Source organism: Pseudophryne corroboree, unplaced genomic scaffold (assembly GCF_028390025.1).
Source record: "Pseudophryne corroboree isolate aPseCor3 unplaced genomic scaffold, aPseCor3.hap2 scaffold_450, whole genome shotgun sequence".
NCBI classification, from domain to species: domain Eukaryota; kingdom Metazoa; phylum Chordata; class Amphibia; order Anura; family Myobatrachidae; genus Pseudophryne; species Pseudophryne corroboree.
The window spans coordinates 152,958-174,767 of NW_026970072.1; the positions used below are offsets into that span (position 1 = coordinate 152,958).

The 21,810-nt window shown below is 49.3% G+C and overlaps 1 long non-coding RNA gene across 1 annotated transcript; it reads left to right on the top strand.

Moving 5' to 3' along the window:
* The first annotated feature begins 3,676 nt into the window (after positions 1–3,676).
* LOC135026855 (uncharacterized) lies at positions 3,677–20,328 on the top strand. The gene is made up of 3 exons (XR_010223427.1): positions 3,677–4,745; positions 6,653–6,706; positions 20,001–20,328. It is a non-coding gene; the product is annotated as an uncharacterized LOC135026855 (long non-coding RNA).
* Positions 20,329–21,810: the final 1,482 nt, after the last annotated feature.

Consider the following 21,810-nt stretch of genomic DNA (forward strand, 5'->3'; position numbering starts at 1 on the left):
GCACTCCCAGGAGGTAGCTTTGACCCCCACGTATACATTGATGCTATAGGGGTCCCAAGAGGTGTTCCAAATGAGTTCAAAGCTAGAGATGAGGTGGCTGCGGGTTTTGAATCATTGTTCCCTATAGTAACTGTAAATAAAAACGTAGCCTGGATTAATTATATATATTATAATCAACAAAGATTTGTTAATGATACCAAAGATGCTCTTAAAGGTATAGCTGAACAGCTAGAAGCCACTTCCCAAATGACCTTCCAAAATAGAATGGCCCTTGACATGATTCTAGCAGAAAAAGGCGGTACATGTGTTTACATTAGTAAGGTGGAAGGCTGTTGTACATATATTCCTGACAACACTGGTCCCAACGGTAAGGTTACTTTAGCCATAAACAAGTTAGAAACCTTATCCATAGAACTTAAGAAAAATTCAGGTATTGATAACCCATGGAGCCAATATTTTGGGTGGTTTGAAAATTGGAAACAGGCTCTTGTGCAAATAAGCATATTCATACTTGTAACTTTAATTCTTTTAGGCATTATAGTTTATTGTGTAATTCCCTGTGGAAAGAAACTTACCTCCAAAGGCATTGATAAGGCCCTGATGTACTATGATATAACCACCAGTCCTGTCACCTCCTCTGATAGTAAGGGACCCGACGATTATGCCCAATATCTCAAGAACTGGAGGAACAAGAAAGGAGCCTCACTTAAGAATCATGTCATATAACAATCATGATTCTAAGAGGGGATTGAAGGGTTAAATCTCCTCTGTCAGTGTGCATTGTGTAAATATTGTTTCTTTTTCTTTTGCCTTGGATTTAGCTTGCATTGCATAAAATGAATATAGCTCCACCCATAGTTTGTTGGGAACTGTGTGAAATCACCACCCCTAGATGAAGTACTAGGCTGTATCCTACATCCCCCCCCATGTAGCCTGTTTTATCCCTCCTATGCAGTAAAGTTAAACCAATAAAGTATTTACTTTTGCCTACCCCTCCCTGGACATTCCAATCCCTCCCTAGACAATGATGCCTTATATACCATTGTTATGAACAATAAACGGAGAGTGATTCTTAATTACATGGTGTCGTGTATAATCTGTAATTTTAAGGATTGCTCTCACTGACGTCAGTGGCCATCAAATCGAGGGGTACAAGAAGAGGCTGATATCCTTTCAGCCCACCAGTACTCAACAAGAATGAGTGGCGTTTGGGGTCAGAAAAGTAGAGGGGAAGGGGTCTGACAGAGTAGGGGGCAGGACATGAATGAATAGAAACTGAGGAGTCCATTATATAAAGAAATACAGTATGTGTGTCTGTGTGTATATCACACACACACATATAAGGGAAATTCAAATGCCCTCAATTATTGCGCCCATTACACTCTGGTTTAGGTGCACAAAGCACCTAAACCTGAATAAAGTAATGGGCGCGATCGTGAAAAGACACCGTTTGGTTGCCCAAATGGGTCTCTTTGCACACATTTCAGCTTGTTTCCCCTGGGGGTAGCGAGCTGAAATAAACATGTCGCACCCGTTGGCAGCAACATTAGAATAGCTGCTGACGGGCACGATTGAGGGAGGAAAGGGACATTTGAATCCAGCCCATAGATGCAATGTGAATATGTAATTTGTACCTTCCTATCTTAAAATGTATATAGTAGTGTATACACTAGAGGTCTTTCCGAACCCCCTAATCCTAACATTGTAATTTGCTTTAGGGCGCACCTCCAATTAGTCTAGTGTTTCGTATTTTCACATTAAATACTTTTTTGCATTGGTTGGTTAAAGATTAGATCGTATATTTTTCTAGATATAGCTGTGCATAGTCTACAAGGCTACATGCTTCTCCCCTAACTAGAGATGTGCAGCGGGCATTTTTCGTGTTTCATGTTTTGGTTTTGGTTTCGGATCCGCAGTTGTGTTTTGGATACGGACGCGTTTTGGCAAAACCACCCTTTCGGGTTTTGGATTCGGGTGATTTTTTTTTAAAACCTCAAACAGCTAAAATCATAGAATTTGGGGGTAATTTTGATCCTATAGTATTAAGCTCAATAACCATAATTTCTACTCCTTTCCAGTCTATTCTGAACACCTCACACCTCCCAATATTATTTTTAGTCCTAAAATTTGCACCAAGGTCCCTGGATGACTAAGCTAAGCGACCCAAGTGGGCAGCACAAACACCTGGCCCATCTAGGAGTGGCACTGCAGTGTCAGACAGGATGGCACTTAAAAAAATAGCCCCAAACAGCACATGATGCAAAGATAAATAAAAAAAGAGGCGCAAGATGAAATTGTAGTGTGTCTCTCCTGCTCAGTGTCAGTTCTCAGTAGTATCCTCATCAGTGCTCAGTATCACTGCTCATTGTCTTGTGCTGCATTGTGGTGCTCAGTATACTAGAGTACATTACTAATAGTCCAGTGCTGCATCTTGCTGCTCAGTGTCAGTTCTAGTATCCTCATCAGTGCTCAGTATCACTGCTCATTGTTTTGTGCTGCATTGTGGTGCTCAGTATACTACAGAACATTACTAATAGTCCAGTGCTGCATCTGGCTGCTCAGTGTCAGTTCTAGTAATCTCATCAGTGCTCCGTATCACTGCTCATTGTCTTGTGGTGCTCAGTATACTACAGTACATTACTAATACTCCAGTGTCTTGTGCCGCATATGGCTGCTGTAGGGTGCTGTGGTAGTGTCCTGTCACTGTGCATATGTCATCATTCCAGTCACAGTGACATACCCTCCAACTGTACCTTTTTAATAGGTACAGTACCTTTTTTTCATGGTCTGTACCTATTTTTGGCTCTCCAAACTTCCATTGAAAGTATAGGAAAAGGGGCGTGACCACGCCCCCTTTACCCGTGACCACGCCCCTTTTTCTAATTTGTACCAATTTTTGTGTGTAAAATGTTGGAGGGTATGCAGTGATATCTGGTATCTATCTAGTGGTATCTAATTCCAGACATTACCACCGTCTAATTCCAGATATATTACTGGCATATAATTCCACACATTAAAAAATGGAGAACAAAAAGGTGGAGGGTAAAATAGGGAAAGATCAAGATCCACTTCCACCTAGTGCTGAAGCTGCTGCCACTAGTCAAGGCAGAGACAATTCAATGCTATCAACATTATGTAATGATTATACGATACATTATTATAAGGGCACGGTCGTGCCCTTATATTAAGGCTGAATCGAACAAACGGAATTCTCCCATAGGGAACTTCAGAGATGGGGGCATGGTGTTTGAGGGGCTACACCTCAAACGTGATTAGACGTACCGAGCTGAAATTTGGCATGGACGCGTAGAATCGTCACCCGGTGCTGCATGCCAAATTTCAGGGCAAAATAATAAAAACTGAGGAATTGGGAGTAACCTAAAGTTCCAACTGTCAGTTTTTTTCTGCAACTTCCTGTATGGCTTATTGACAACGTTTTCCTATAGAGTGAATGAGGAGATTTTTGGGAAGGCATAACTCAGGGTAGAGGACAAAGAAAGACTTGGGGTTTGTTTTATTAGACAGAGTATGTCCCAGTGTAGTGCCTTTTGGGGTTGTGGTTTTTGAGAAAGTTATAGTTTTTTTTTAATTAAGTAAAATATGCCCCATTTTAAAGATAGGGCTTTTCAATTTGTTGCGCCTGCGCAGTGGCCGCCAGCAGGGGGTGTACAGAGAGTAGCTTCACTTGAGTGGAGCAATATGGCTGATCACTCCTCACATAGCCAATTTATTTTGTGATTATAAAAATAATTAGATCTATATGTATTATACAAAATGATTGGGGGGTGTTTTGGGACTGAGTGGATGCTGTCTGAGTCTTTTTTTAGCTATGGTGTCGTGTCAGTAAAAATATATTACATCCGTATTGTGCTGTGAGCGTGGCCAGGCAGTTTAGATGACGTCACTTAATTTATTCATGTGTGTGCCGCAATGCCAGATGGGGCGGCAAATTCAAATGTGCTCTTCTACTCTATGTGACTGTGTACATTGCTGCCTGGCCGGCCGCCCTGTTACTGCTGCACATGTGACAGGAAGACAGAGCGGGCAGCTAGTCGCCCCTGCCTGTCCCCATCACGATTGCCTCTCAGCAGTGACAACCTCGGCAGAGTGTTCCTGGACGAGGCTCCCAGCAGCGCTGTGCACTAGTGATTCATGCGCTCGCTGGGACCGTCACCGGTGCAAAGACTGCAGTTCACCGGCGGGTAGCCTGATCTGTGTAACCCGCTGGATCTGCAGTGACTGGCTTCCACTACCTGCGGAGGCATGAGAATCGGAGGTTACCAGCAGCTACTAAGGATCCTCTGTGACCCTATCTCCCGCTCTATGCTCCTCCTCTACCTGACACTCATGTGCTCCAAGAGCCGGGAGGGCACCGGCCACCTGTACCGCCCCCTGCTGATGACAGTATTTTGGGTGTGGGTGGGTTACTATGGTGCGAGTGCCGGGCAGGAGGCACAGGACACATGCCCACTGTCAGCGCTCGTCATATGCTCCAGAGTCCTGGCCCTAGCTATAGGCAACTACCTAGGACATGGGGAAATCCTAGGGCCTGCAGAGCAGCATGGCATACTACTGTCAGTGTCAGCACAGCTGTGAAAGTGAAACTACAGAGGAGTCCGATCAGGGGGCGTGGCTACACGGGTCACTGCTGCCTTCCTGCAATGTGTGAAACTGAGGGGAGGAATGGCTCTGAGCTGCAATACTGGACATTGTGATATGCTGCCATGTAATTGTCATGTGTTAAGGTAAGGGAGGCACCATCTATAAGTGAACATGTATGTATAAGTGTGTGGCTGTGAGTATATATGTGTATAAGTGTGTGGCTGTGAGTATATATGTGTATAAGTGTGTGGCTGTGAGTATATATGTGTATAAGTGTGTGGCTGTGTGTATATATGTGTATAAGTGTGTGGCTGTGTGTATATATGGGTATAGGTGTGTGGCTGTGTGTATAGGCGTGTGGCTGTGTGCATATATGGGTATAAGTGTGTGGCTGTGTGTATATATGTGTATAAGTGTGTGGCTGTGAGTATATATGTGTATAAGTGTGTGGCTGTGAGTATATATGTGTATAAGTGTGTGGCTGTGTGCATATATGGGTATAAGTGTGTGGCTGTGTGTATAAGTGTGTGACTGTATATTTGTACAGCTGTGTGTGTGTGTGTGTGTGTGTGTGTATAAATGTACGGCTGTGTGCATATATGGGTATAGGTATATGCGGATGTATGATTGCGTCAGAGTACGGATGTATAAGTGCACCAGCGTGCGGACGTATGAGAGCGTCAGTGTGCGGCAGTATGAGAGCGTCAGCGTGCGGACGTATGAGAGCGTCAGCGTGCGGATGTATGAGAGCGTCAGCGTACGGATGTATGAGAGCGTCAGGGTACGGATGTATGAGAGCGTCAGGGTAAGGATGTATGAGAGCGTCGGCGTGCGGATGTATGAGAGCGTCGGCGTGCGGACGTATGAGAGCGTCGGCGTGCGGACGTATGAGAGCGTCGGCGTGCGGACGTATGAGAGCGTCGGCGTGCGGACGTATGAGAGCGTCGGCGTGCGGACGTATGAGAGCGTCGGCGTGCGGACGTATGAGAGCGTCGGCGTGCGGAAGTATGAGAGCGTCGGCGTGCGGACGTATGAGAGCGTCAGCGTGCGGATGTATGAGAGCATCAGTGTGCGGATGTATGAGAGCGTCAGCTTGCGGACGTATGAATGTAAGAGCGTCAGCGTGCAGATGTATGAGAGCGTCAGCGTGCAGATGTGTGAGAGCGTCAGCGTGCGGATGTGTGAGAGCGTCAGCGTGCGGATGTGTGAGAGCGTCAGCGTGCGGATGTGTGAGAGCGTCAGCGTGGGGATGTATGAGAGCGTCAGCGTGGGGATGTATGAGAGCGTCAGCGTGGGGATGTATGAGAGCGTCAGCGTGGGGATGTATGAGAGCGTCAGCGTGCGGATGTATGAGAGCGTCAGCGTGCGGATGTATGAGAGCGTCAGCGTGCGGATGTATGAGCGTCAGCGTGCGGATGTATGAGAGCGTCAGCGTGCGGATGTATGAGAGCGTCAGCGTGCTGATATATGAGCGCGTCAGCGTGCGGATGTATGAAAGCGTCAGCGTGCGGATGTATGAGAGCGTCAGCGTGCGGATGTATGAGAGCGTCAGCGTGCGGATGCATGAGAGCGTCAGCGTGCGGATGCATGAGAGCGTCAGCGTGCGAATGCATGAGAGCGTCAGCGTGCGGATGCATGAGAGCGTCAGCGTGCGGATGCATGAGAGCGTCAGCGTGCGGATGTATGAGAGAGTCAGTGTACGGATGTATGAGAACGTCAGTGTGTGGATGTATGAGAGATGCAGTGTACGGATGTATGAGAGATGCAGTGTACGGATGTATGAGAGCGGCAGTGTACGGGTGTAGGGATGTACAGCAGCGCCGTAACTACGTGTGTGCCATTGGTAGTAAGCGCCACTGCAGCAGTCCCCTCTCCTTCAGCATTGGCTGCCCGGCGCTGCTGTGAATGCTGGGATGCGCTTCCCTCATCCCAGCATTCACAGCAGCGGCCAGCCAATACGGAAGGAGAGGGGACTGCTGCAGCGGTCTACTACCAATTACATAGCGCTGCAGCGGCTCCTGTCCCCCTCCCTCCTCCTCCTTCTTCCCAGCAGCTGCCCGGGATCTGCCACCACGAGGAGCCTGACTGCCAGCGAGGAGAGATGGTAAGTATTTATCTCTCTCTCTCTCTCTCTCTCTCTCTCTCTCTCTCTCTCTCTCTCTCTCTCTCTCTCTCATATGTCCTAGAGGATGCTGAGGACTCCAAAAGGACCATGGGGTATAGACGGGATCCGCAGGAGACATGGGCACTTTAAGACTTTAAATGGGTGTGAACTGGCTCCTCCCTCTATGCCTCAGTTAGATTCTGTGCCCAGAGAGACTCGACACACACTAGGGGAACTCTACAGAGTTTCTCTAGAAAAGACTTTTGTTAGGTTTATTATTTTCAGGGAGCACTATTGGCAACAGGCTCCCTGCATCGTGGAGCCGCGCCGCTGCCCCCCTCACAGAGCCTGAAGAAAGAAGCCGGGTGAGTAACATAAGCAAAGAAGACTTCAGTGAAGGCGGCAGAAGACTTCAGATCTTCGGAGGTATCACGCAGCGGTCACGCTGCACGCCATTCCTCCCACACACAAGCGGCACTAAATGGGTGCAGGGCGCAGGGGGGGCGCCCTGGGCAGCAATTAAACCTCTTTTAAGGACAGGCACAGCAGTATACAGTGCATAGGCACTGTATACAGACCCCCGCCAGTATAAATAAAAGGGGGATACTAGCGCGCCATTTAGGGGGCGGGGCTTCGTCCTCCAGCTCTAATCAGCGCCATTTTCTCTTCACAGCAAGCTGGTCATGGCCCTTCACTTCTGTCACAAGTAACAGGGTGCAAAAACAGGGGCGGTGCACACCAAATTTGGTGTTGTATATATTTATATATAAAAGTGCTGCTAGGTCTGGGACATTGTATATTCCTTCAGACCGGGTGAGGCGCTGGTCGTCAGCTGGCATACTTTCTCTCTGAAGGACCTTACTGTGGGTCTGTCCCCTATAGCCCAGTGTGTTAGTGGGTGTCGGTACGTGTGTGTCGACATGTCTGAGGCTGAATGCTCTTCCCAGGAGGAAGCTGGTGTGGGGGCGGAACAGAATGTGGGAGTAAATCTGTCCGCACCGCCGACTGCTGATTGGGTAGATATCTGGAGTGTCTTAAATGCATGTGTGGCTTTGTTGCATAAAAGATTAGACAAATCTGAGTCTCAGAACCAAGCATGGAGACAATCAATGGGAGATGTTTTGTCACAAACTCAGACCCCCTCGGGGTCACAGAAATGTTCGTTTACCCAGATAGCAGACACAGATACAGCCACGGATTCGGACTCCAGTGTCGACTATAGTGATGTCAAATTGAATCCTAAACTGGCTAAGAGCATTCAGTACATGATTGTGGCAATAAGGGACGTATTACATATCCCTGAGACAAGGGTCTGTATGTATAAGGGAAAGAAACCTGAGGTAACATTTCCTCCCTCTCATGAACTGAATACTCTTTTTGAAAGGGCTTGGGAAACTCCTGATAAAAAGTTACTGATTCCCAAGAGAATTTCTATGGCATATACTTTTCCCTCTGAGGATAGGGTAAGGTGGGAGTCAACACCCACAGTGGACAAAGCTCTAGCACGGTTGTCCAAGAAGGTGGTGCTACCGTCCCCTGACACTGCAGCCCTAAAGGATCCTGCGGATCGTAAGCAGGAAACTACCTTGAAATCTATTTATGTCACTATGGGTATGCTGCTCAGGCCGGCCGTGGCATCGGCATGGGTGAGTAGCGCTATTGAAAAGTGGGCAGATACCTTGTCATCTGAAATAGACACCATGGATAGGGATAGCGTGCATTTGAAGCTGGGTCATATTAGGGACGCAGCGGTCTATTTAAAGGAGGCTGCGAGAGATATTGGCCTCTTGGGATCAAGGGCCAATGCCATGGCAATCTCAGCTAGGAGAGCGTTGTGGACTCATCAATGGAATGGTGATGCTGACTCTAAAAAGGCTATGTAGGCTCTGCCCTATAAAGGTGGCGTTTTGTTTGGTGAAGGCCTCGCGGACCTGGTATCTACAGCTACTGCGGGTAAGTCATCTTTTCTACCTTTTGTCCCTCCACAGCAAAAGAAAACGCCTCAGTATCAGATGCAGTCCTTTCGGTCTAATAAATTCAAAAAAGGACGAGGGTCCTCCTTCCTTGCCGCTAGAGGTAAGGGAAGGGGAAAAAGATCGCCGGCTGTGGCAAGCCCCCAGGAGAAGAAGTCCTCCCTGGCTTCTACCAAGTCCACCGCATGACGCTGGGGATTCGCTGCGGGAGTCCGCACCAGTGGGGGCACGTCTTCAGCTCTTCAGTCGGATCTGGGCTCACTCAGGCATGGATCCTTGGGTGCTGGAAATTGTGACCCAAGGGTACAAACTGGAGTTTCAAGACGTGCCCCCTCACCGATTTTTCAAATCGGTCTTGCCAGCTTCTCTTCTGGAAAGGGAAGTAGTGTGCGCTGCAATACAAAAGCTATGTCAACAACAAGTCATTGTCGCGGTACCCCCGTCACAACGGGGAGAAGGGTTTTATTCACGCCTGTTCGTGGTCCCAAAGCCGGATGGCTCGGTCAGACCGATTCTGAACTTAAAATCCCTCAATCTGTATTTGAAAGATTCAAATTCAAAATGGAATCTCTCCGAGCAGTGATATCCAGTCTGGAAGGGGGGATTTTATGGTGTCAGTCGATGTTTACCTACATGTCCACATATATACTCCACATCAATCTTACCTGAGGTTTGCTGTTCAGGATTGTCATTACCAATTTCAGACGTTGCCGTTTGGGCTTTCCATGGCTCCGAGGATTTTCACTAAAGTAATGGCGGAAATGATGGTGCTCCTGCGAAAGCACGGTGTCACAATTATCCCGTACTTGGACGATCTCCTGATAAAGGCGAGATCAAAGGAGCAGTTACTAAGAAACGTTGCGCTCTCCCTGACAGTGCTGCAACAACATGGTTGGCTCCTGAATTTGCCAAAGTCACAGTTGGTTCCGACAACACGGCTGTCATTCTTGGGCATGATTCTGGACACGGACCTGCAGAGAGTTTTTCTCCCGGTGGAAAAAGCTCTGGAAATCCAGAACATGGTCAAAGGGATTCTGAAACCGGCAAGAGTGTCGATTCATCAATGTACTCAGGTGCTGGGGAAGATGGTGGCGGCCTACGAGGCCATTCCGTTTGGCAGGTTCCATGCCAGGGTGTTTCAGTGGAACCTGTTGGACAAGTGGTCCGGGTCTCACCTGCACATGCACTGGAAAACAAGCCTATCTTCCAGGAACAGAGTTTCTCTCCTGTGGTGGCTCCAAAGTTCTCACCTCCTAGGGGGACGCAGGTTCGGGATCCAGGATTGGATCCTGGTGACCACGGATGCAAGTCTCCGAGGCTGGGGAGCGGTCACACAGAGGGAAATTTTCCATGGAAAATGGTCAAGCCAGGAAGCTTGTCTGCACATAAACATTCTGGAATTAAGAGCCATCTACAACGGCCTTCTACAAGCGGAACATCTCCTGTTGGACAACATAACAGCAGTGGCGTACATAAACCACCAAGGCGGAACAAGAAGCAGAGCAGCGATGGCGGAGGCCACAAGAGTTCTCCGCTGGGCGGAAAAACATACAGGCGCTCTCTCGGCGGTCTTCATTCGAGGCGTGGACAACTGGAAAGCAGATTTCCTCAGCAGACACGATCTCCATCTGGAGAGTGGGGTCTTCATCAAGAGGTCTTTGCAGAAGTGACAAGTCATTGGGGAATTCCTCAAATAGACATGATGGCGTCTCGCCTCAACAAGAAACTTCAGAGATATTGTTCCAGGTTGAGGGACCCTTAAGCCAGTGCGGTGGACGCCCTGGTGACGCCCTGGGTGTTTCAGTCGTTCTATGTGTTTCCTCCACTACCACTCATTCCAAAGGTGATAAGCCTCATAAGAAGAACAGGGGTTCAGGCGATACTCTTTGTTCCAGATTGGCCACGGAGGGCCTGGTATCCGGATCTTCAGGAACTGCTCATAGCAGATCCCTGGCCTCTTCCTCTAAGAGAGGATCTGTTACAGCAAGGGCCGGTTGCGTTTGACGGCATGGCGGTTGAACGCCAGATCTTAGCCCGGAAGGGTATTCCCGGTGAAGTCATCCCTACACTGCTTAAATCAAGAAAGGAGGTAACGACGAAGCATTATCACTGTATTTGGAGAAAATACGTGTCTTGGTGTGAAGCCAAGAAGGCTCTTACGGAAGAATTTTAGCTGGGTCGTTTTCTACATTTTTTGCAGGCCAGTGTGGATGCGGGCCTAAAGTTGGGCTCCATTAAAGTCCATATTTCGGCCTTATCGATTTCCTTTCAAAAAGAATTGGCCTCCCTTCCGGAAGTTCAGACTTTCGTGAAGGGTGTGCTGCACATCCAACCTCCATTTGTGCCCCCGGTGGCACCATGGGACCTTAACGTGGTGTTGCAGTTCCTTATGTCACATTGGTTTGAACCTTTACAGAAGGTTGAGTTAAAATTCCTCACTTGGAAAGTGGTCTTGCTATTGGCCTTGGCATCCGCAAGAATTAGTGGCCTTGTCTCACAAGAGTCCCTATTTGATCTGCCATGTGGATAGAGCGGAATTACGAACTCGTCAACAATTTCTACCAAAGGTGGTTTCTTCATTTCACATGTACCAACCTATTGTGGTGCTTGTGGCTACTGAAGCTTTGGCTGATTCAAATTCTCTCGATGTAGTCAGAGCTTTGAAGATTTATGTCGCCAGAATAGCTCGTATTAGGAAAACAGAGGCACTGTTTGTCCTGTATGCTCCCAACAAGATTGGGGCTCCTGCTTCTAAACAGACTATTGCACGTTGGATATGTAATACGATTCAGCATGCGCATTCTATGGCTGGATTGCCGTTACCGAAATCGGTGAAGGGCCATCGGTGAAGTGACAGAACGGGACCCGGGAACGGAGGAGACCGGCTGCTGCAGGAGAAGCGCGCGGACTGAAGGAGAAGGAAGACGCGGCGGACTGAAGGAGACGGAGGACGCGGACACAGAGGACCAGGCCTGAGGTTGTGGAAGGAAGAGACGCGGTCACCGGCGGCAGGTAGTTACCTGCCCCCGGCGGTAAGTGTAAAACACACAGCCTATGACCACACAACCCAGAGCCGCACATAAGAGGGGACTGACAGGCGGGACGCCGCACTAGTCATACCCCAAACATTCAAATAGGACGCAGTTCAGAGGGCACATAGGCATCCACCACACCTATGGTAAAGGTGACCCACAGGGTACACTTGACATTTACCTGAGCTGGGGTCCAATCGGTATACCAATAGGAAGGTATACCTTGCAAAGGGTAGTCTGCAGGACACACCTGACAGTGGTGAAGGAACTGTGGGACAAGGACCAAACACAATATTGAAATTAGGATGCTGACCTAATCATATCTAATTTACAAATAAAGAGTTCAGATAGAAACCATATCAGATTGATCATTGGTGCAAAACCTACAATCAGGCGCAAACAGTCAACACAATCACTTATCCAAGTACCACTCCCATCCCGCAATACCCTATATTCCCATTTTTCCCTTATATCCCCCCCAGAGCGCGCTGACCATGCCAAATCATACCAGAAAGGTGGGCTCATCTTGGGCGGCTGCCCGAGGGGTCTCGGCGTTATAGCTTTGCCGAGTAGCTACTTGGTCGGGTTCAAACACTTTTGCAAAATTCTACAAGTTTGATACCCTGGCTGATGAGGACCTCATGTTTGCTCAATCGGTGCTGCAGAGTCATCCGCACTCTCCCGCCCGTTCTGGAGCTTTGGTATAATCCCCATGGTCCTTTTGGAGTCCCCAGCATCCTCTAGGACATAGGAGAAAATAGGATTTTAATACCTACCGGTAAATCCTTTTCTCTTAGTCCATAGAGCATGCTGGGCGCCCGTCCCAGTGCGGACTTTGGGGGTCATTCCGAGTTGATCGCTCGTTGTTTTTTTCCGCAACGAAGCGATCAGTCGCTAACGCGCATGCACAATGTCCGCAGTGTGACTGCGCCAAGTAATTTTGCTATGCAGTTAGGTATTTTACTCACGGCATTACGAGGATTTTTCTTCGTTCTGATGATCGGAGTGTGATTGACAGGAAGTGGGTGTTACTGGGCGGAAACTGAGCGTTTTATGGGTGTGTGTGAAAAAACGCTGACGTATTTTTTAAAAACGCGGGAGTGGCTGGAGAAACGGGGGAGTGCCTGGGCGAACGCTGGGCGTATTTGTGACGTCAAACAGGTACGATACTGACTGAACTGATCGCAATGGCAGAGTAAGTCTCGAGCTACTCAGAAACTGCTAAGAAGTGTGCTAATCGCAATATTGCGAATCCGTCGTTCGCAATTCTAAGAAGCTAAGATTCACTCCCAGTAGGCGGCGGCTTAGCGTGTGTAATGCTGCTAAAAGCAGCTTGCGAGCGTACAACTCGGAATGACCTCCACTATCTGCAGTTCTTGTTATAGTTATTGCTTATGTTACACAAAAGTTCTGTTTCAGTTGTGATCAGCCTGTTGCTGATTTTGGTTCATTCCGTTAACTGGTATTTGGTTAAAAGCCATGTTGTACGGTGTGTTGTGGTGTGAGCTGGTATGTATCTCACCCTTAGTTAACAAAAATCCGTTTCCTCAAAATGTCCGTCTCCCTGGGCACAGTTCCTATAACTGAGGTCTGGAGGAGGAGCATAGAGGGAGGAGCCAGTTCACACCCATTTGAAGTCTTAAAGTGCCCATGTCTCCTGCGGATCCCGTCTATACCCCATGGTCCTTTTGGAGTTCCCAGCATCCTCTACGGACTAAGAGAAAAGGATTTACCGGTAGGTATTAAAATCCATTTTCTCTAACGTCCTAAGTGGATCTGGGGACTTCGTAAGGACAATGGGGAATAGACGGGCTCCGCAGGAGATAGGGCACTCTAGAAAAGAATTAGGTCTACTGGTGTGCACTGGCTCCTCCCTCTATGTCCCTCCTCCAGACCTCAGTTAGAATCTGTGCCCGAACGAGAAGGGTGCACCTTAGTGAGCTCTCCAGAGCTTGCTGAGAAAGAAAAGTATTTTGTTAGGTTTTTTATTTTCAGAGAGCTTCTGCTGGCAACAGACTTTCTGCTACGTGGGACTGAGGGGAGAGAAGCAAACCTTACCAACTGCGGGATATGTTGCGCTTCTTAGGCTACTGGACACCATTAGCTCCAGAGGGATCGAACACAGGTACTAACCATTGGCGGTCCGATCCCAGAGCCACGCCGCCGTCCCCGTCGCAGAGCCAGAAGCAAGAAGCACGGCGTAGATGAAGAAATCGGCGGCAGAAGACTTCAGTCTTCAAACAAGGTAGCGCACAGCACTGCAGCTGTGCGCCATTGCTCCCACAGCACACCACACACTCCGGTCACTGTAGGGTGCAGGGCGCAGGGGGGGGCGCCCTGGGCAGCAATAAGGTACCTTTGGCAAAAGTAAGCAGACATACAGGTAGGCACTGTATGTCTGCATGAGCCCCCGCCATTTTTTTCACACAAAATCGCGGGACAGAAAGCCACCAAGAAGGGGGCGGGGCTTCTTCCTCAGCACTCACCAGCGTAATTTTCTCTTCACAGCTCCGCTGGAAGGAAGCTCCCCAGACTCTCCCCTGCAGAATCACGGTTGAGGGGTGAAAAAAGAGGGGGGGGCACATAAATTTAGGCGCAAAACAGATAATACAGCAGCTACTGGGTAAACACTGAGTTACTGTGTTTTTTCCTGGGTCATATAGCGCTGGGGTGTGTGCTGGCAAACTCTCTCTCTGTCTCTCCGAGGGGCCTGGTGGGGGAATTGTCTTCAAAAGAGCTTCCTCTGTGTGTATGGTGTGTCGGTACGCGTGTGTCGACATGTTTGACGAGGAAGGCTATGTGGAGGCGGAGCGGGAGGAAATGAGTGTGGTGTCGCCGCAGCCGGTGCCGACACCGGATTCGATGGATATGTGGAAGGTTTTAAATGAGAATGTTAATTCCTTACATAAAAGGCTAGATAAAGCAGAAGCCTTGGGACAGTCTGATCTTGCTACGCAGGGGCCGTCAGGGTCTCAAAAGCGTCCACTATCCCAGGTTGTTGACACAGATATCGACACGGAGTCTGACTCTAGCGTCGATGATGAGGAGGCCAGATTACAACCTAAAATGGCCAAAGCTATAAGATATATGATTATAGCTATGAAGGAGGTGTTACACATCTCTGAGGAAAGCCCTGTCCCTGAGAAGAGAGATAATATGTTTGGGGAAAAGAGACAAGTGGTGACCTTTCCCCCGTCTCATGAATTAAATGAGTTATGTGAGAAATCGTGGGAATCACCAGATAAGAAACTGCTGATCCCCAAAAGGATGCTAATGGCGTACCCCTTCCCGCCATCGGACAGGTTACGCTGGGAATCCGCCCCGAGGGTAGACAAAGCGTTGACACGCTTGTCTAAACAGGTGGCGCTACCGTCACAGGATACGGCAGCCTTAAAAGATCCTGCAGATAGAAAGCAGGAAGCTATCCTAAGGTCCATATACACACATTCGGGTACCGTGCTTAGACCGGCCATTGCGTCGGCATGGATGTGTAGTGCTGTAGCAGCATGGGCAGATATGTTATCTGAAGAGATGGAAACCCTGGACAAGGATACTATATTACTGAGTTAGGGAAAAGTAGATACTGGCGCCGGCTGTTTCTCAAAATAAAGAACGAAAACAATTATAACAATTTAAAATATCTCATATTTAATTAAATCTAAGAAATATGTAAATAGCACATGAATAAAATGATAAATAATAATCACATATAAATAAAATTAGTAGCAATAATATCCTAATGGAAAATTGAGAGTCTCTCTGATGGCTTATTGACCACTTCCATTCAAGTGGGGCAATATCACTGGTGGTCTGGCTAGAACTCTGTCCTCCAAGTAATCCTCATGAATAAATGGTTGGAAATATTACCATGGTCTCAGTTGAAGGTCCCCTTGGTTCTCAATTGCAGATCGAGGTCCAATAGCAGCAGGGGAACAAATGGAGACGTCAGAAACGGTACCGTTTGTAGAGGTTCTTGAGGATTCGAAAAGAGTCCCAAGGTGTTACCAGAGAATGCCAGGTGAAAATCAGTGTGATGCCCGTGGTCATATGAGAGTAATGGCTCAACGCGTTTCGCTGGTCTATGTCCACACCAGCTTCCTCAGGAGCATGACACGCTTGTCTAAACAGGTGGCGCTACCGTCACAGGATACGGCAGCCTTAAAAGATCCTGCAGATAGAAAGCAGGAAGCTATCCTAAGGTCCATATACACACATTCGGGTACCGTGCTTTGACCGGCCATTGCGTCGGCATGGATGTGTAGTGCTGTAGCAGCATGGGCAGATATGTTATCTGAAGAGATGGAAACCCTGGACAAGGATACTATATTACTGACACTGGGGCATATAAAAGACACTGTCCTGTATATGAGGGATGCTCAGAGGGACATTGCCATGCTGAGCTCTAGGATAAATGCTATGTCGATTTCAGCCAGAAGGGGCCTGTGGACTCGACAATGGACAGGTGATGCCGACTCTAAGCGGCACATGGAGGTTTTGCCTTACAAGGGTGTGGAATTATTTGGGGAAGGTCTGTCGGACTTAGTGGCCACAGCTATGGCTGGAAAGTCAAATTTTCTACCATTTATTCCATCACAACCTAAGAAAGCATCGTATTATCAAATGCAGTCCTTTCGTTCACAGAAGGGTAAGAAAGTCCGAGGTGCGTCCTTTCTTGCCAGAGGCAAGGGTAGAGGAAGGAAGCTGCATAACACAGCTAGTTCCCAGGAACAGAAGTCCTCCCCGGCTTCAACTAAGTACACCGCATGACGCTGGGGCTCCACAGGTGGAGCCAGGGTCGGTGGGGGGCGCGTCTCCGAAATTTCAGCCATCAGTGGGTTCGCTCACAGGCGGATCCCTGGGTTATACAGATAGTATCCCAGGGGTACGGGCTGGAATTTGAAGAGATACCCCTCGCCGCTTCCTCAAATCGGCTCTGCCAACGTCCCCCATAGAAAAGGAGTTGGTGGTAACTGCGATTCACAAATTGTATCTCCAGCAGGTGGTGGTGGAGGTCCCCCCCCCCCCTTCAACGGGGGAGAGGGTATTATTCCACAATGTTTGTGGTACCGAAACCGGACGGTTTGGTCAGGCCCATTTTGAACTTAAAATCCCTGAACGTTTACCTGAAAAGGTTCAAGTTCAAGATGGAATCGCTGAGAGCAGTCATTGCGAGCCTGGAAGAAGGGGATTTTATGGTGTCGCTGGACATAAAGGATGCTTACCTGCATGTCCCGATTTATCCACCTCATCAGGAATACCTCAGGTTGGTGGTACAGGATTGTCACTACCAATTCCAGACGTTGTCGTTTGGTCTCTCCATGGCACCGAGAATATTTACCACGGTAATGGCAGAAATGATGGTGATCCTGCGAAAGCAAGGAATCACAATTATCCCGTACTTGGACGATCTCCTTATAAAGGCGAGGTCCAGCGAACAGTTGCTGATCAGTGTAGCACGCTCTCAGGAGGTGTTACAGCAACACGGCTGGGTTCTGAATATCCCAATGTCGCAGTTGATCCCTACGACTCGTCTGCCCTTCCTGGGCATGATTCTGGACACAGACCAGAAGAGGGTTTATCTCCCGACTGAGTAGGCTCAGGAGCTCATGACCTTAGTCAGAGACTTATTAAAACAAAGACAGGTGTCAGTGCATCAATGCACGCGAGTCCTGGGAAAGATGGTGGCATCATACGAGGCCATTCCCTTCGGCAGGTTCCATGCGAGGACCTTTCAATGGGATCTGTTGAACAAGTGGTCCGGATCACATCTACAGATGCAGCGGCTGATCACCCTATCCCCCAGGGCAAGGGTGTCTCTGCTGTGGTGGCTGCAGAGTGCTCACCTTCTCGAGGGCCGAAGATTCGGCATTCAGGACTGGGTCCTTGTGTCCACGGATGCGAGCCTCCGAGGGTGGGGAGCAGTCACGCAGGGAAGAAATTTCCAAGGCCTGTGGTCAAGTCAGTAGACTTGTCTGCCCATAAACATCCTGGAAATAAGGGCCATATACAACGCCCTAAGTCAGGCAGTAAACCTGCTTCGAGACAAATCGGTGCTGATTCAATCAGACATCACCGCAGTGGCTCATGTAAACCGTCAAGGCGGCACAAGGAGCAGGGTGGCGATGACAGAAGCCACCAGGATTCTTCGTTGGGAGGAGAATCATGTAAGAGCACTGTCAGCAGTGTTTATCCCGGGAGTGGACAACTGGGAAGCAGACTTCCTCAGCAGGCACGACCTCCACCCCGGAGAATGGGTACTTCATCCAGAAGTCTTCACACAGGTGTCAGACCGGTGGGAACTGCCACAAGTGGACATGATGGCGTCCCGTCTAAACAAAAAGTTACAGCGGTATTGCGCCAGGTCAAGGGACCCTCAGGCGATAGCTGTGGACGCACTAGTGACACCGTTTGTGTTCCAGTCGGTTTATGTGTTTCCCCCTCTTCCTCTCATACCCAAGGTACAGAGAATCATAAGAAGAAGAGGAGTGAGAACAATTCTCATTGTTCCGGATTGGCCAAGAAGAGTTTGGTATCCGGATCTGCAAGAAATGCTCACAGAGGACCCATGTTCTCTGCCCTTAAGACAGGATCTGTTACAACAGGGGCCCTGTCTGTTCCAAGACTTACCGTGGCTGCGTTTGACGGCATGGCGGTTGAACGCCGGATCCTAGCAGAAAAGGGGATTCCGGATGAGGTTATTCCTACGCTTATAAAGGCTCGGAAGGTTGTAACGTCTAAGCATTATCACCGTATATGGCGAAAATATGTTGCTTGGTGTGAAGCCCGGAGGGCTCCTACAGAGGAATTCCAGCTGGGCCGGTTCCTTCATTTCCTACAATCCGGAGTGTCTTTGGGCCTAAAATTGGGATCCATTAAGGTCCAGATTTCGGCCCTATCCATTTTCTTTCAAAAAGAACTGGCAGCTCTTCCTGAAGTTCAGACCTTTGTGAAGGGAGTGCTGCATATACAGCCCCCGTTTGTGCCTCCAGTGGCACCTTGGGATCTTAACGTGGTGTTGGGTTTCCTAAAATCACACTGGTTTGAACCACTAAAAACTGTGGAGTTAAAATATCTCACGTGGAAGGTGGTTATGCTGCTGGCTCTGGCCTCAGCCAGGCATGTGTCGGAATTGGCGGCTTTGTCACATAAAAGCCCCTATCTGGTTTTTCATATGGACAGGGCAGAATTGCGGACCCGTCCACAATTTCTGCCCAAGGTGGTGTCATCATTTCATATGAACCAACCTATTGTGGTGCCTGTGGCTACAGGGGACTTGGAGGATTCCGAGTTACTAGATGTAGTGCGGGCTTTGAAGATTTATGTGACCAGAACGGCCAAGGTCAGGAAAATGGAGTCGCTGTTTATCCTGTATGCATCCAATAAGTTGGGTGCTCCTGCTTCAAAGCAGACTATTGCTCGCTGGATCTGTAACACGATTCAGCAGGCTCATTCTGCGGCTGGATTGCCGCCTCCGAAATCAGTAAAGGCCCATTCCACAAGTAAGGTGGGCTTCTTCTTGGGCGGCTGCCCGAGGGGTCTTGGCATTACAACTTTACCGAGCAGCTACTTGGTCGGGATCAAAGACATTTGCAAAGTTCTACAGGTTTGATACCCTAGCTGAGGAGGACCTTGAGTTTGCTCATTCGGTGCTGCAGAGTCATCCGCACTCTCCCGCCCGTTTGGGTGCTTTGGTATAATCCACATGGTCCTTACGGAGTCCCCAGCATCCACTTAGAACATTAGAGAAAATAAGAATCTATTTCTCGTAGTCCGTAGTGGATGCTGGGCGCCCGTCCCAAGTGCGGACTTCTTCTGCAATACTGTATATAGTTATTGCTTAACAAAGGGTTATGTTATGTTACATCAGGTTATCTGATGTTTTGTATTGTTCATACTGTTAACTGTATTTGGTTATCACAAGTTATACGGTGTGATTGGTGTGGCTGGTATGAGTCTTACCCTGGATTCCAAAATCCTTTCCTTGTAATGTTAGCTTGTCCGGGCACAGTTTCCTTAACTGAGGTCTGGAGGATGGACATAGAGGGAGGAGCCAGTGAACACCAGTAGACCTAATTCTTTTCTAGAGTGCCCTATCTCCTGCGGAGCCAGTCTATTCCCTATGGTCCTTACGGAGTCCCCAGCATCCACTACGGACTACGAGAAATAGATTTACCGGTGAGTAAAATCTCCTTTTTTGCTATGTGTGTTTAGCTGTTTGTGTGTTTTGTCATATGTGTGTATGTATGTTTTGCTATATGTTTGTCTTTTACTATGTGAGTGTATATACAGGGCCGGCCTGACCATTACATCGCGGAGAGTACCATATGTGGAGGGTGCTGCTGCTGCCTTCTCATGTCCTCCCGAGGTGTGCTCGCACACCTGCTGCACTGCTTAAAGAGAGAGCCTGGATCACAGTGTGAGGTGAGTGGGGACCCAGGGAGGGAAACCACTGGGACAGGGTCGCACACTGCGGCCGCCATCTTTCTGCACCTCTGCCTTAGTCACTCTATACCTGTCACCCACTATCTCCCTGTCAGCCCTGTCTCAGTCAAAGTATAGATAGCGTGGCGAGCCACCGTGCCCGCAGCATGGCGAGCCCGCAAGGGGCTCATTTGCGCTTGCCCAGCTGTCGGTATGCCGGCGGTCGGGATTCCGGCGCCAGTATGCTGGTCGACGGGAGCCCGGCCGCCAGCATACCCTGCTACACCCGGGCAAGCGCAAATGAGCACGGTGGCTCGCCATGCTATCTATACTTTCTCCAGGGCGCTCATGGACCCCCAAGAGGGAGAAAAGATGTCGGTATGCCGGCGGTCGGGATTCCGGCGCCAGTATGTTGATCGTTAGGAGTCCGGCCACCGGCAAACAGAAGACCACCCCAGTCACCCACTGTCTCCCTGTCACCCCTGCCTCAGTCACCCACTATCTCCTTGTCTCTCCTGCCTCAGTCACCCACTATTTCCCTGTCATCCCTGCCTCAGTCACCCACTATTTCCCTGTCGCCCCTGCCTCAGTCACCAACTCTACCTGTCACTCCTGTCTCAGTCACCCACTATCTCTCTGTCATACCGGCCTCAGTCATCTACTCTTTACTTGTCACCCCTGCCTCAGTCACCCACTATGTCCATGTCACCCCTGCCTCAGTCACCCTCTATGTCCATGTCACCCCTGCCTCAGTCACCCACTATGTCCATGTCACCCCTGCCTCAGTCACCCACTATGTCCATGTCACTCCTGCCTCAGTCACCCACTATCTCCCTGTCACCCCTGCCTCAGTCACCCACTCTCACCCTGCCTCAGTCACCAACTCTACCTGTCACCCCTGTTCAGTCACCAACTCTACCTGTCACCCCTGCCTCAGTCACCCACTATCTCCCTGTCACCCCTGCCTCAGTCATATACTCTCTACTTGTCACCCCTGCCTCAGTCACCCACTATCTCCCTGTCACCCCTGCCTCAGTCACCCACTCTCACCCTGCCTCAGTCACCAACTCTACCTGTCACCCCTGTTCAGTCACCAACTCTACCTGTCACCCCTGCCTCAGTCACCCACTATCTCCCTGTCCCCCTGGCCTCAGTCACCCACTATCTCCCTGTCACCCCTGCCTCAGTCACCCACTATGTCCATGTCACCCCTGCCTCAGTCACCCACTATCTCCCTGTCAGCTCTGCCTCAGTCATCCACTATCTCCCTGTCACCCCTGCCTCAGTCATCTACTCTCTACTTGTCATCCCGGCCTCAGTCACCCACTATCTCCCTGTCACCCCTGCTTCAGTCACCCACTATCTCCCTGTCACCCCTGCCTCAGTCATCTACTCTCTACTTGTCACCCCTGCCTCAGTCACCCACTATGTCCATGTCACCCCTGCCTCAGTCACCCACTATCTCCCTGTCAGCTCTGCCTCAGTCATCCACTATCTCCCTGTCACCCCTGCCTCAGTCATCTACTCTCTACTTGTCATCCCGGCCTCAGTCACCCACTATCTCCCTGTCACCCCTGCTTCAGTCACCCACTATCTCCCTGTCACCCCTGCCTCACCAGTCACCCACTATCTCCCTGTCACCCCTGCCTCAGTCACCCACTATCTACCAGTCACTCCT